This window comes from Schistocerca serialis, chromosome 11 (assembly GCF_023864345.2).
Source record: "Schistocerca serialis cubense isolate TAMUIC-IGC-003099 chromosome 11, iqSchSeri2.2, whole genome shotgun sequence".
Taxonomy (NCBI): Eukaryota; Metazoa; Arthropoda; class Insecta; order Orthoptera; family Acrididae; genus Schistocerca; species Schistocerca serialis.
In genome coordinates, this window is record NC_064648.1 from 89,177,707 (window position 1) to 89,191,571 (window position 13,865).

A 13,865-nucleotide genomic window follows, 5' to 3' on the forward strand; every position below is an offset into this window, starting at 1 on the left:
AATCATCCGAAACTTCGTAATCCTATCCGTTTGCAGATTAAAATTGAACCCAAATACTGTCGTAGTAGCTACTACCCTCACAGATCCGGCAGGACGAAAGTTCTCTCACACCCCATACACCAATGCTCGATGTCGATCTTCTCATTCGTTTTAAGCGACTTCGGTTGTCAATCGGCGTTACGTTTGAAATGACAATAGGCAAGGCTCAAGGTCAAACAGGGGGAGAGTAAATGGATAATGAAGGAGTAGGGATTGGACATATCGTAGGAGAAGGTGGAGCGGGAGGAGATAGGAGGAGATGGGTAGAGAGAGAGAGCTAGGAGGCGAAGGAGGAGAAGATGGAGAAAGTAAGTGTGACGGAGGGAGGGAGGGGGGGGGGTGGGAGAGAGAGAACGAGATGTGATTAGGATGTATATCCAGTTCCCGTACGTACTTAGCCTTTGCGAGGCATTGCATGGTTCGCTAGTCGCATATATGATTAGATGCATAAGTAATACTTTCGGGAAATTGTTTTAGACACAGTATTTGATTCAACTGGGCTCGATCACGCCTTTGTGGTGTTATAAACTGGTTTGAAGACAGTACCCTGCCGTTCAACTCATCGCCCCTTCTCGTCTGTGGAAGAATGAGGCCGTCATTAGCGAATGTTAAAAGTTTTTATGCAAGAAAATAGGAATCCAATGTAATGTACTCAGTACAGTTCTTTCTAATTCCAGCAATGAGGACGAAAATCACTCCTTCGCCGAACAAGTCGTGTAAGGAAAGTAAATTTGCACACATGCTCAACTCTAAGCTCATATAGAAGTAAGCATTCAGTAAAGTGTTATCACTCACTTGTATTGGGACCGCTCACAGAAGCTGCTGCAATTTCTGGCGCTTACCTGAAACCAAACAATATTATAAATGTTTAGGCTTCAAGTACACATGACAATGTAAACTGCAGACAAAATGGTACTACTGTCATATCAAAATAACCCAAAAACTATTATTAGTATTGCCCCATCCATTTATTAATTTTATGCTGCTTTACGCGTTTCGGCCTTACAAGAGAAATATGTGAAAGTGTAGCAGTGAAAAAAACATTGGTACAATTGCCTAAAGTGTACATCGTAAAACCAGAAGAAGGAAGTAAAATCGAACTAAACTCCGCCTGAACAGGCCATGAAGAGCCAACGGTACCGACCGGCCGCCGTGTCATCCTCAGCCCACGGGCGTCACTGGATGCGGATATGGATGAGCACGTGGTCAGCACACCGCTTTGCAGGACGTGTATCAGTTTACGAGTCCGGAGCCGTTACTTCTCAGTCAAGTAGCTCCTCAGTTCACCTCATAAGGGCTGAGTGCACCAGATGATCACCCATCCGAATGCTACCCCAGCCCGACAGCGCTTAACTTAGGTGATATAACGGGAACCGGTGTTACCACAGCGGGAAGGCCGTTGGCGGAGAAAGGAAGTACTCAGAGAAAGAAACACAGATAAACTAAATGAAATGCAAATGGTGAAGTACATCTATACGGCATTCTTAGGTAAAAAGAAACTGAATTTATCGAACAGGGATACAAAGTATGTGGTCTACATTTGAGTGCAAACCAACTCACTCTACAAGCAGAAATGTTAGGTGAAGAATATATCAATATAAAATAGGGGAAAGTGGCCCAAAGAAGACATAGAAAAAGGTTAATTGTCTTTCATGGCTCATATTTGCCAATTAAAATTATATAAATACAATTTTAAATTTCACTGGGATTTCTACAGTAGCATATGCATAAAGAATTCAGTATAAAATAATTAGTTTTGCTATGAACTCAGAGCCGGCCGTGGTGGCCGAGCGGTTGTAGGCGCTTCAGTCCGGAACTATGTGGCTACTACAGTCGCGGGTTCGAATCCTGCCTCGGACATGGATGTGTGTGATGTCCTTAGGTTAGTTAGTTTTAAGTAGTTCTAAGTCTAGGGGACTGATGACCTCAGATGTTAAGTCCCATAGGGGTTAGAGCCATTTGAACCATTTTGAACCTGTCACATAGCGTTGTCAACACCTGGCAGTTTGAAACTCATATCATTATGGGTGTCCATTTGGCCAGCTGGTCGAATCGTTCAGTATCCAGAAATGGGAGACATCCAGCTGCAACAGTGGCCCGATGTTGGACTGCATGGAAACATGAGAGCAGGTATACTTGTCGTCAAGGTTCTGGTCTACCAGTTCTAATCTCCGCAAGAGAGATGGCTCCTGCACAACCTAACCTCTTCACATCAGTGACTCCCATCTGAGAAGAAGCAATCAACTCCCTGCAACGCTCTTGAGCCGTGGTAAAATTTGCTGTTTTGAAGAGCGCGCCGCAGCGCGTAGTGTGAAGCAGTCGCCCTCCGTTTCTGGCGGTGGCGCCGCTGTGGCAGTCGCAGCTTTGGTGTCTCCCTCTGGTGGGAAAGGGGAAAGGTTGCCTGTTCACGTGCATTTAAGGGGCGCTATGAGCACGCTAGGGGCGAGTCTACTCTGTTGGTCACCCTGGTGTGGGGCAGTCAGTGTCTGTCTGTCGTCCGGAGTGCTAGTATGTGTTATGCCGGCAGTCTGTTTAGGCAATGGACATTGGCGGTTGGATCGATCGGTTGGTCGGTCGCGCACTATGACACAAGATGACTTGTCCGTCTTGAGGTCAGGTCGCCACGTGAGTCCAGTGGGCCGCGCCGTATAGCGAGGGGTAGTGGCTTCGCGGTCGACACGAGAGCAACAGGAGTCAACCCACGACATCGGTCTGGCCGGTGCGAGCTGCGACGCCGTGAGACGGGAGATCGGCGCGCCTTCCTGCGTCCGTTGAAGCGGCTGGCAGCGGACGGTTCGGGAGAGCGTTTTGGGGGTGCTGCGCCAGGTCTTCGCCAGACTTCGCAGTTTATTAGAAGTTAAGTGATTGGTGATATGCTCTTTCATTGATTTGTTAAATTCTACTTGTGTGGTTGGTCAGTCTTTCGTCCCCAACTGGCTCGCCTGTCTCTCGTCCGCATTTGTTAGGCAGTTAGTGTCTGTCTGTCTGTCTGCCGTACGTTAATAGCTGCCTCTGTCATGTATGTCTGATTCGGTGTTAACGAATTTATAGAATTAAGGTGTAAAGGCCGAATTCCTGAAATATGTTTTTATCTTGCCTATCATCTTGCGAGGCGGTATATATGTAATGTAGAGCATGTTGTACATTTTAAGCAAGTCTGAATTTCCTGGGTTTTGTTTAGTCATTTTTATAAAGTTGCCACCCTTCCACCGTGAGAGTCCTTTTAAAAACAAATTGCACTTTCGGCGGCAAATAAGTTCTTAGTGTGAGTGTTTGTACCATTTCCATCCCTCTTACGGGGTGCATAGTTAATGTGTTTGTGCGAGTTGTTAACATTTTTAATTTAAAGTAGTCTGGTGTGTTGCAGATTTCAAAATGGTTCAAATGGCTCTGAGCACTATGCGACTCAACTGCTGAGGTCATCAGTCGCCTAGAACTTAGAACTAATTAAACCTAACTAACCTAAGGACAGCACACAACACCCAGCCATCACGAGGCAGAGAAAATCCCTGACCCCGCCGGGAATCGAACCCGGGAACCCGGGCGTGGGAAGCGAGAACGCTACCGCACGACCACGAGATGCGGGCTGTTGCAGATTTGCACCAGTGTAGTCTTTCAGAGGTTGTTGTGAGCGGTCGTGACTACGGCCGTGTTGAAAGGGAGCGGCAAGCTTCTCAGCCCGAAGGCTCATACTGTCGATATTGTTCTTTCTGCCTCTAAATGAAGTTGTAACTTGATATTTCCAGGGTGCTTTTCTGCTTATAAATTATAAAGCTGTTTTTGAAAAGGCTTTTCTGAATAAAATTCCCATTTGTTAAAGGTAATTTCATTTTCATCAGTTACTCCCTGGCAACTATTTCCACGCTCACCCAGTCTGATTAAATGTGTTAATATTCTTGATGAGTCGCTAGTAAATAAAGTAAATTCTTTAAGAAAAGATTTTGAAAGTAAATTCACGGTTCAGCTCTCTGTCATTTCGCACCATTGGTCGGAGACTAGCAGCACAGCAGCCGGGCTGGGGAAATACCTTACCATGGCAGGCTGCCGTTAACACCGCGAAACAAACGGCTGTGTAAGAAGTGGTGCCAGGTCTGGATAACGAGGAATGCCGATGAATGGCGTCGCATTCTCTTCAGTGATGAATCCCGTATCTGCACTACTCTCGACCGCCATTGTCGAGCAGTATAACGGCGACATGCAGTAAGCCGCGAAAGAAACTGTTTTAGGCATGTGTATTCAAATACAGAGGTATGTAAACAGGCAGAATGGGGTCGTAGGATTGGCAACGGCTATGTAAGACCACAAGTACCTGGCGCAGTTGGTAGATCGATTACTGCTGCTACAGTGGCAGGTCATCAAGATTTAAATGAGTTTGAACTTGATGTTACCACCGGCGCACGAGCGATGGGACACAGCATCTTCGAGTCAGCAATGAAGTGGGGATTTTCCCGCTAAACCATTTCACGAGTGTACCGTGAATATCAGGAATCCGATAAAACATTAGATCTCCGACATCGGTCCGGCCAAAAAAAGATCCTGCAAGAACGGGACCAACGACCACTGGAGAGAATCGTTCAACGTCACAGATTGCTGCACATTTCGATGCTGGGTCATCAACAAGTGTCAGGATGCGAACCATTCCCCAAAACATCATCAATATGGGCCTTTGGAGCTGAAGACCCACTCGTGTACGCTTAATGACTTCACGACACGAAGCTTTACGTATCGCCTGGGTCCGGCAACACCAACATTGGACTGTTGATGACTGGAAAAATGCATCGACCGGAAAGGCGTGTAAAGGTACGCAGACAGCCTCATGAATCCATGGACCTTGCATGTCAGGAGGGGACTGTTTAAGTTGGTGGAGGCTCTGTAATGGTGTGGGGCGTGTGCAGCTGGAGTGATACGGGACCGGTGATACGACTAGATACAACTCTGACAGGTGACACGTACGTAAGCATCCTGTCTGATCGCCAGCATGAATTCATTCCATTGTGCAGTCTGACGGACTTGGGGAATTCCAGCAGGACAATGCGACACCACACACATCCAGGATTGCTACAGAGTGTCTCCAGGAACACTCATCTGAGTTTAAACACTTGCACTGGCCAGCCAACTCCCCAGGCATGAACATTGTTGATCTGGGATGACTCGCAACGAGCTGTTCGGAAGAGATCTCCACTCCATCGTACTCTCACGGATTTACGGACAGCCCTACAGGATTCATGGCGTCAATTCCTTCCAGCACTAATTCATACATTAGTTCAGTCCACGCCACGTCGTGCTGCAGCACTTCTGTGTTCTCGCGGGGGCCCTACACGATGTTACGCAGTTTCTTTGGCTCTTCAATGTACGTGGTAGGTAGCAAAGTAAAATTTAGAAACAAACCGGGAAAGTTTCACCTTGATAACTACTTCTGTAGAAGGATTTCTGTTATTGTAATGTGTATAAAGGTGGCAGTAGGAATTGCTAAATCACCTCTGTATATTTCTAATTACGAGGGTTGGAACTTATATAGTGGCAACTATTTATTCACAACTGATCCAAAAGAGTCACGTGTTAGCACCTGTTACTATCCTTCAAAGTAGTCACCAGCGTTGTGCAGAATCCGTTGCAGGCGATGTGGAAGGCGTAGTATACAGTTAGCAGAGCCTGTTCTGTTGATGGTGCGAGTGGAGCAGTCTACTGCCTGACGAATCTCTGCAACAGTTCTGAAGCGAATGCCACCAAGTGGTTCCTTCATCTTCGGAATCAAATGAAAGTCGCAAGGACTCAAGTCTGGGGAGTACGGTGGACGGCACAGTACTTCCCAGTCCCATCGACCGAACAGAGCAGCCACAGCTTGCGCTGTATGCGCCCGCGCATTGTCGTACAAAATGATGGGTGGGTTGAGCAGAAAGTGTCGCCGCTTCTTTGCAAAGCTGGTCGCAGGTGATGCTCCAAAAACGAACAGTAATACTGTGCACTGGAGATCTACCGTGATGGAAGACAATGCGTTAGGATAACACCATCACAGTCGTACACGAGAACCACCATAACTTTAGACCGCTCCATTCGCACCGTCAACAGAACAGGCTGTGCTAACTGTATACTACGCCTTCCACATCGCTGGCAACGGCTTCTACACTACGCTGGTGACTACTTTGAAGGATAGTAACAGGGGCAAACATGTAACTCTTTTGTATCAGTTGTGAATAAGTAGTTGCCACTATATAAGTTCCAACCCTCGTATACATATTCTTCTTCTTTTACTTGCGCCTATTCCCGTAGTTTGCGCAGGGTCGCCAATCTTACAATCAGATTTGGCATGGTTAGTGTGGTGTCACCGCCAGACACCACACTTGCTAGGTGGCAGCCTTTAAATCGGCCGCGGTCCATTAGTATACGCCGGACCCGCGTGTCGCCACTGTCAGTGATAGCAGACCGAGCGCCACCACACGGCAGGTCTAGAGAGACGTACTGGCACTCGCCCCAGTTGTACAGCCGAGTTTGCAAGGAACGGTTCACTGACAAATACGCTCTCATTTGCCGAGACGATAGTTAGCATAGCCTTCAGCTACATTTGCTACGACCTAGCAAGGCGCCATAGCTTTAATAATTAATAGTGTGAAGCATGTTTCATCAAGAGCGATGTTCTACAAATGTGGATTAAAGTTAAGTATTCCAGAAGCTACGTACTTTTCTTTATAGCATTCATTACGTATCCTGTTTCAGACCTCACGCCAGCCTGCGTGAGTTTAAGTGCGTGCCTTTCGGCTTCCTCTCATTGTGTCTAGGCTGTCTTGTCTAGACGCAACAGTTAGTTTGAAGGGGCGGCAGTGTGCGCTTCCTGCCGCCACCGTGTAGGCCCCGGGACACAGTCAGTGTACCCCACATGTCTGCATCTAGTGTAAATCGTGAAATAGTGCGAACGTGTTGCAAATGTCTGCGAGGCGTGTTACTGAGGCGGGACGTGGGGACCAGCCCGGTATTCACCTCGTGGTATGTGGAAAACCGCATAAAAACCAGATTCAAGCTGGCCGGCACACCAGCTCTCGTCGTTAAGCCGCCGGGCGAATTCGAACCGGGGCTGGTGCAACTACCTGAGTCCAGGAAGCAGCGCATTAGCGCTCTCGCCTAACCTGGTGTGTGGTATTTATATGCATCAAAAAATTAAAAAACTTATAAATATTCAGCATATAGCTGTATTTCAAATTAATTTTATCACTTATCGTGCAAAATGGTCTGTGGAACATGAAACTAACTAATTAGCTACTTCATTTCGCTCTCATAACGATGGCAGCGATATCTGTTGCTATCACTGTCAACAAATGACAGCAGCACGGGAACTGAGGTTTCTTCTCGTTATAAAAGTTAATTTGCGGCACCGTCTACTTGCATTTTCGGTTCCCGAGGATTTCAGACAGTCAGTTTTCACTGTACCTTTCCGACATCTATGAAAGTTTGAAGTGGGACACACTTGCAGATATACAGCGAGACAGCGTGCTAAACGGAAGGGGCTGCTCACTAATTTCCGAAATCCAATCTCCACCGAGGATGATGAGCATATATTATCACCACCAACTTTCAAATCGCGCAATGATCACCATTCAAAGGTAAGGGAAATTAGAGGTCGCACTGAGGCGTTCAGACAGTCGTTTTTCCCTCGCGCGATCCGCGAGTGGAACAGAGAGGGGGGGCGGGGTGATATGACTTTGCCGCGAATTCTGCCCTCCGCCACACACCGCTTGGTGGCTAGCGGATTATATATGTAGATGTAGATATGTAGATGTAGATGTAGATGTTGGGCATGCTTCTGTAATGGGGACAGCTAAATACACTGTATCGGTCAGTGTAGGAGAAGCAGCACGACGGGTCCTAAATAGTCAATTTTTTGAGTCATCAGTCTTTTGACTGGTCTGATGCGGCCCGCCACGAAATCCTCACCTTTTTCAACCTCTTCATCCCACAGTATCACTTGCAACCTATGTCCTGGATGTATTGCCATCTGTGGCTTCAGCTACACTTTTCACCCTCCACAGCTCCATGTAGTTTAAATCGTTCAAATGGTTCAAATGGCTCTGAGCACTATGGGACTTAACTTCTGAGGTCATCAATCCCCTAGAACTTAAAACTACTTAAACCTAACTAACCGTAGCGGTCGCGCGGTTCCAGACTGTAGCGCCTAGAACCGCTCGGCCACTCCGGTCGGCGCTCCATGCAGTACCATGGACGTTGTTTCATGATGTGTGTTTGACCATCCTGTCTCTTCTCCTTGTCAGTATTTTCCACTTACTCTTTTCCTCTCCAGTTCTGCGCGTAACCTCCTCATTGTTTACTTTATCAGTCTAATTTTAAACATTCGTCTGTAACACCAGAACCCAAATGTTTCGCTTCTCTACTGTTTTGGTTTCCCCATAGTCCAGGTTTCATCTGTATACAATGCCGTATTCCAAACGTACATTCTCAGATTAAGGTCGACGTTTGACAACAACGGGCTTTTGGTAGGGAAGAATACTGTCTTTGGCTTGCTAGTCTGCTTTTCATATCGTCCTTCCTCCATCCATCAAGTGTTACGTTGCTTCGAAGGTAGCAGAATTCTTGAAGTTCATCTACTCCGTGATTAATAGTTTTGATATTAAGTTAATCCATAAGTGATGGCTGGGTGTTGTGTAATGTCCTTAGGTTAGTTAGGTTTAAGTAGTTCTAAGTTCTAGGGGACTGATGACCATAGATGTTAAGTCCCATAGTGCTCAGAGTCATTTGAACCATTTAATCCATAATATCATTTCTGCTACTCTTCATTACAACCGTCCGTCTTCGATTTACTCTCAGTCCACATTCTGTACTCATTGCACTTTTCATTTCCTTCAGCAGACGTTGTAATCCTTTTTTACTTTCGCTGAGGATAGCAGCCGCGCGGGATTAGCCGAGCGGTCTCAGGTGCTGCAGTCATGAACTGTGCGGCTGGTCCCGGCAGAGCTTCGAGTCCTCCCTCGGGCATGGGTGTGTGTGTTTGTCCTTAGGATAATTTAGGTTAAGTAGTGTGTAAGCTTAGGGACTGATGACCTTAGCAGTTAAGTCGCATAAGATTTCACACACATCTGAACATTTGATGATAGCAATGTTGTCAGCGAATCTTATCACTGATATGATTTCAACTTGAATTTTAATCCCAGCAGCGAAAGACGGCATCCCTGTTTTAGACGCTTTTTAATGCTAACACTTCGTTCTTGGTCTTCAAGTCTTGTTTTTCCCTCTTCGTGATTGTATACATATGTTACTCCTGTTCTTCTCAGAATGCCGAACATCCTGCACCGTTTACCACTGTCGAACGCTTTTTCCATGTCGATGAATCTTCAGTTTTTTTCAGCCTTGCTTACATTATGAAGCGCAATGTCGTAACTGCCTCTCGGATGCCTTTACCCTACCTAAAACCAAACTATCATCAGTAACAGCTGCTCACTCGTCTTTTCCAGTCTTCTAGTATATTACTCTTGTCTGCAACTTGGATTCATGACCGAGAGAGGTGGCACAGTGGCTAGCACACTGAACTCGCATTCGGGAGGACGGCGGTTTAAACCCACGTCCGCCCAACCTAATTTAGCTTTTCCGTGATTTTCCTAAAATTGCTTTAGGCAAATGCCGGGATGGTTTCTTTGAAAGGGCACGGCCGACTTCTTTCCCCATCCTAATGCGTTGGGACCGATGACCTCGCTGTTTGGTAACCTCCCCGAAATCAGCTAACCAACTATCCAACTAACTTGGATGCGGCAAGCATTAAGCGGATTTTACATGCGAACATGTTAGATTACGTGTTACCGTCACTGTTGTTGACGTTAAATGAAAAATGGTTCTAACGGTTCTGAGCACTACGGGACTTAACATCTGAGGTCATCAGTCCCCTAGAACTTAGAACTACTTAAACCTACCTAACCTAAGGACATCACACACATCCATGCCCGAGGCAGGACTCGAACCTGCGACCGAAGCAGCACCGCGGTTCCTGGCGTTAAATGAAACAAAAAGTTTACCATCACCAGTCACTGTTTATTTATCTCCACGACGCCTTTCAAAGGTTTAAACCTCCATCATCAGGTGGATTCATATTTATTGGTATGACATGTCTGTGTAACGATTTTTGGGAAAACTTGTGGTACTGTCTAGTGGAGAGACACTAAACAGTGCCACCCGTTCCTCCAGAAATCGTAATAATCGTAATGTAACACACACACACACACACACACACACACACACACACAGACACACACACACAAATGTCATACTAACACCTGATGATGGAGGTTTAAACCTTAGAAAAGCGTCGTGGTGATAAATAAACAGTGACTGGTAACAGTAAAGTTACTGTTTCACTCAATTAAGCTGATTATGCTATACGTTTCGCTGGCCGGTGTGGCCGAGCGGTTCTAGGCGCTTCAGTCTGGAACCGCTTGACCGCTACGGTCGCAGGTTCGAATCCTGCCTCGGGCACGGATGTGTGTGATGTCCTTAGGTTAGTTTGGTTTAAGTAGTTCTAAGTTCTAGGGGACTGATTACCTCAGTTGTTAAGTCCCATAGTACTCAGAGCCATTTGAACCATTTTTTTCCACTTCCGCCAATGAATCCAAAACAGTGTTATCCATCCCATCTACCTTATCTAATCGTAAGCTTTCCAATGCTCTGTCGTACTCTGACCTTAATACCGGATCGCCTATATCTTTCTTATTGACTCCCATTTCTTACCCAATCACGTTATCACAAAAGTCTTCGCCTCTTAGGATCCTTCTATATTTTCTTTTCACCTGTCGCGTTCTCTGCTCTTTGCATAACAGTGGAAATCCCATTTCACGCTTAATGTTAATGTCGTTACTTTTCATTTCACCGAATGTTCAAAAAAGCTTACTCACTGCTTCACCTAAATTATCCTAAGGACAAACACACACACACACCCATGCTCAAGGAAGTACTCGAACCTCCGCCGGGACCAGTCACACAGTCCATGACTGCAGCGCCGAAGAACGCACGGCTAATCCAGCGCGGCTATTTCACCGAAGTTTAATTTGACTTTTCTACATGCTGAATGAATCCTACAGCCGACCATGGATGGCATACTCTTCCAGTTTCATAGATTGTTTTTGAAAGTTCCTCATACGCGTTCCCTTCGCTTAGGTAACAGCTGCGGTGACGACGACCAGGCGACCGCGTAATAGCTCAAAGCCATGCTGGGCTAGCTGACACGAAGTATTCAGTGGAGCAGGGCAGGGTCAACATAGCCGCCGCTGCCAGCAAACAACACGACAAAACAACTTCAACAACCCCCCCCCCCCCTCCCACCTCAACCTCGCTCGCCACTAGAATGTCGGCTCCGCGTGGCCACATAACGAGGCCCTTACAGCCCTTAAGGGCCTCTGAGGGCGGCCTGAGCCCGCTAAGCTTAGCCTAAAGGGCTGTCGAGTACACGAGACCCCGCTAAACTGCGCCGTTTCTCTCCGTCAAAAATAATTAAATAAATAAAAGCAAAACGTAAAAATTCCAGAGAGGGTGGGGGTTGGAGAAGGAACAGAGCTGGATAAACTGCTCACACAGACAATTTTCCGATAATACCAACGAAACTAACACAGGAACATGCTCACATAAACAGAAATTTGCATGTGTACGTTCACAGAGCTGCTAAAATTTTTATTATACTGCAATTCGTGAGTTCCTGTCAGGAAGGTCACAGTTCTTAGTAACCGATACAAAGTCATCTAGTGAAACAGATTATATCTGGTGTTCCCGAAGTAAGTGACGTAGGTCTTTGTTGATTATAATGTATACAGGCTGTTACAAAAAGGTACGGCCCAACTTTCAGGAAGCATTCCTCACACACAAATAAAGAAAAGATGTTATGTGGACATGTGTCCGGAAACGCTTAATTTCCATGTTAGAGCTCATTTTAGTTTCGTCCACCTACGCTCAATGGAGCACGTTATCATGATTTCAAACGGGATACTCTACCTGTGCTGCTAGAACATGTGCCTTTACAAGTACGACACAACATGTGGTTCATGCACGATGGAGCTCCTACACATTTCAGTCGAAGTGTTCGTACGCTTCTCAACAACAGATTCGGTGACCGATGGATTGACAGAGGCGGACCAATTCCGTGGCCTCCACGCTTTCCTGACCTCAACCCTCTTGACTTTCATTTATGGGAGCATTTGAAAGCTCTCGTCTACGCAACCCCGGTACCAAATATAGAGACTCTTCGTGCTCGTATTGTGGACGGCTGTGATACAATACGCCATTCACCAGGGCTGCATCAGCGCATCAGGGATTCCGTGCAACGGAGGGTGGATGCATGTATCCTCGCCAACGGAGGACATTTTGAACATTTCCTGTAACAAAGTGTTTGAAGTCACGCTGGTACGTTCTGTTGCTGTGTGTTTCCATTCCATGATTAATGTGATTTGAAGAAAAGTAATAAAATGAGCTCTAACATGGAAAGTAAGCGTTTCTGGACACATGTCCACATAACATATTTTCTTTCTTTGTGTGTGAGGAATGTTTCCTGAAAGTTTGGCCGTACCTTTTTGTAACACCCTGTATACACGGTTTAGCACACAATCTGAACAGTCCTCTTCGATTGTTTGGAGACAACACTGTCATTTACAGTGTAGTATCGTTAGCAGAATATCAAATCCACTGTGAAATATTTAGACTAGATATCTGTATGGATCTAAAAGTTGAAGTTGACTTCACCGGGGTAGGTGAGGTAGAAATATTTTAGCCTGATTTTTATGTGCTTGAAATGTTCATTAGAGAGTTCGTTTCCAAGATTCATACATGTTCAGTGTGCCATAAGTGTAAAAATATGTTAAATTTGCGATTTACAACACATCAGAGCGCTGAAATTTGACCGAAGTTGTAATATAATAGTTACCAGCGGGATAGATCATAATAGTGTCACAGAGGACATTTATGTCAACTAAAATACTATTCTCAACAAGATTTTTCTTCGAAAGCGTACACAGTCTGAAATCACGTGGTTTTCTCACGCCTGCTGAACATGTTACTTCATCACTTGTTTTTAATATGAAATAAATGGTTGAATGCTTGAGAATGACAAACAGATGTATTTACACGGACAGAAAAGTTTCGAACAGTAATCCCGGACATGCAAAAAACACTTCGATTGGTAAGCAGAAGCCAGTTAATCGATACAATTTCGTCAAAATAAGAGTGTTTCGATATCAGTGAAAAAAGCCAACTGTCCGGTGCTGGTATTGCCGATTAAAAGTTAAAAACCACAATTTGAACCTTTAAACGCTTGCTTTTATTTATTTATTTATTTTCAAAACAACAATTTTAAAGTTGACTGAAGCTATAACTCACCCAATATACCTGCAACTACATTATACCTTTTTGTAACTTGGCCTGCCGGTGTGCCCGAGCGGTTCTAGGCGCTTCAGTGTGCGCCGCAGGTTCGAAACCTGCCTCTGGCATGGATGTGTGTGGTGTCATTAGGTTAATTAGGTTTAAGTAGTTCTCAGTTCTAGGGGACTGATGACCTCAGATGTTAAGTCCCATAGTGCTCACAGCCGTTTGAACATTTTTTTTTAAATTGTGAGTCGGCGATTATTTTATTTATTTATTTATTTATTTATTTATTGTAACTTGTGAGTCGGCGATTCGTCTAACCTAGTACGCAGGATATTTTACGATATATTTCAATTTCGCTTTTTTATGCACGTTTTTATGGCTAGTATTGTTTCGTCAATACTGACTTACTTCAGAGAGCAGCCATTTTGTTAAAAATCATTTTCCTTAAATATCCCGACTTACTACGTTAGACAATATCATGATTT

At 45.3% G+C, this 13,865-nt stretch overlaps 1 long non-coding RNA gene across 1 annotated transcript in view; it reads right to left on the bottom strand.

Annotated features, from left to right (window-relative positions):
- Nucleotides 1-597: 597 nt before the first annotated feature.
- The window catches only part of LOC126427067 (uncharacterized), a 546,217-nt gene continuing 532,949 nt past the window's right edge, over nucleotides 598-13,865 (bottom strand). The window contains exon 3 of the long non-coding RNA XR_007576518.1: nucleotides 598-881. This is a non-coding gene — a long non-coding RNA (uncharacterized LOC126427067). The remainder of the gene's footprint in view (nucleotides 882-13,865) is intronic.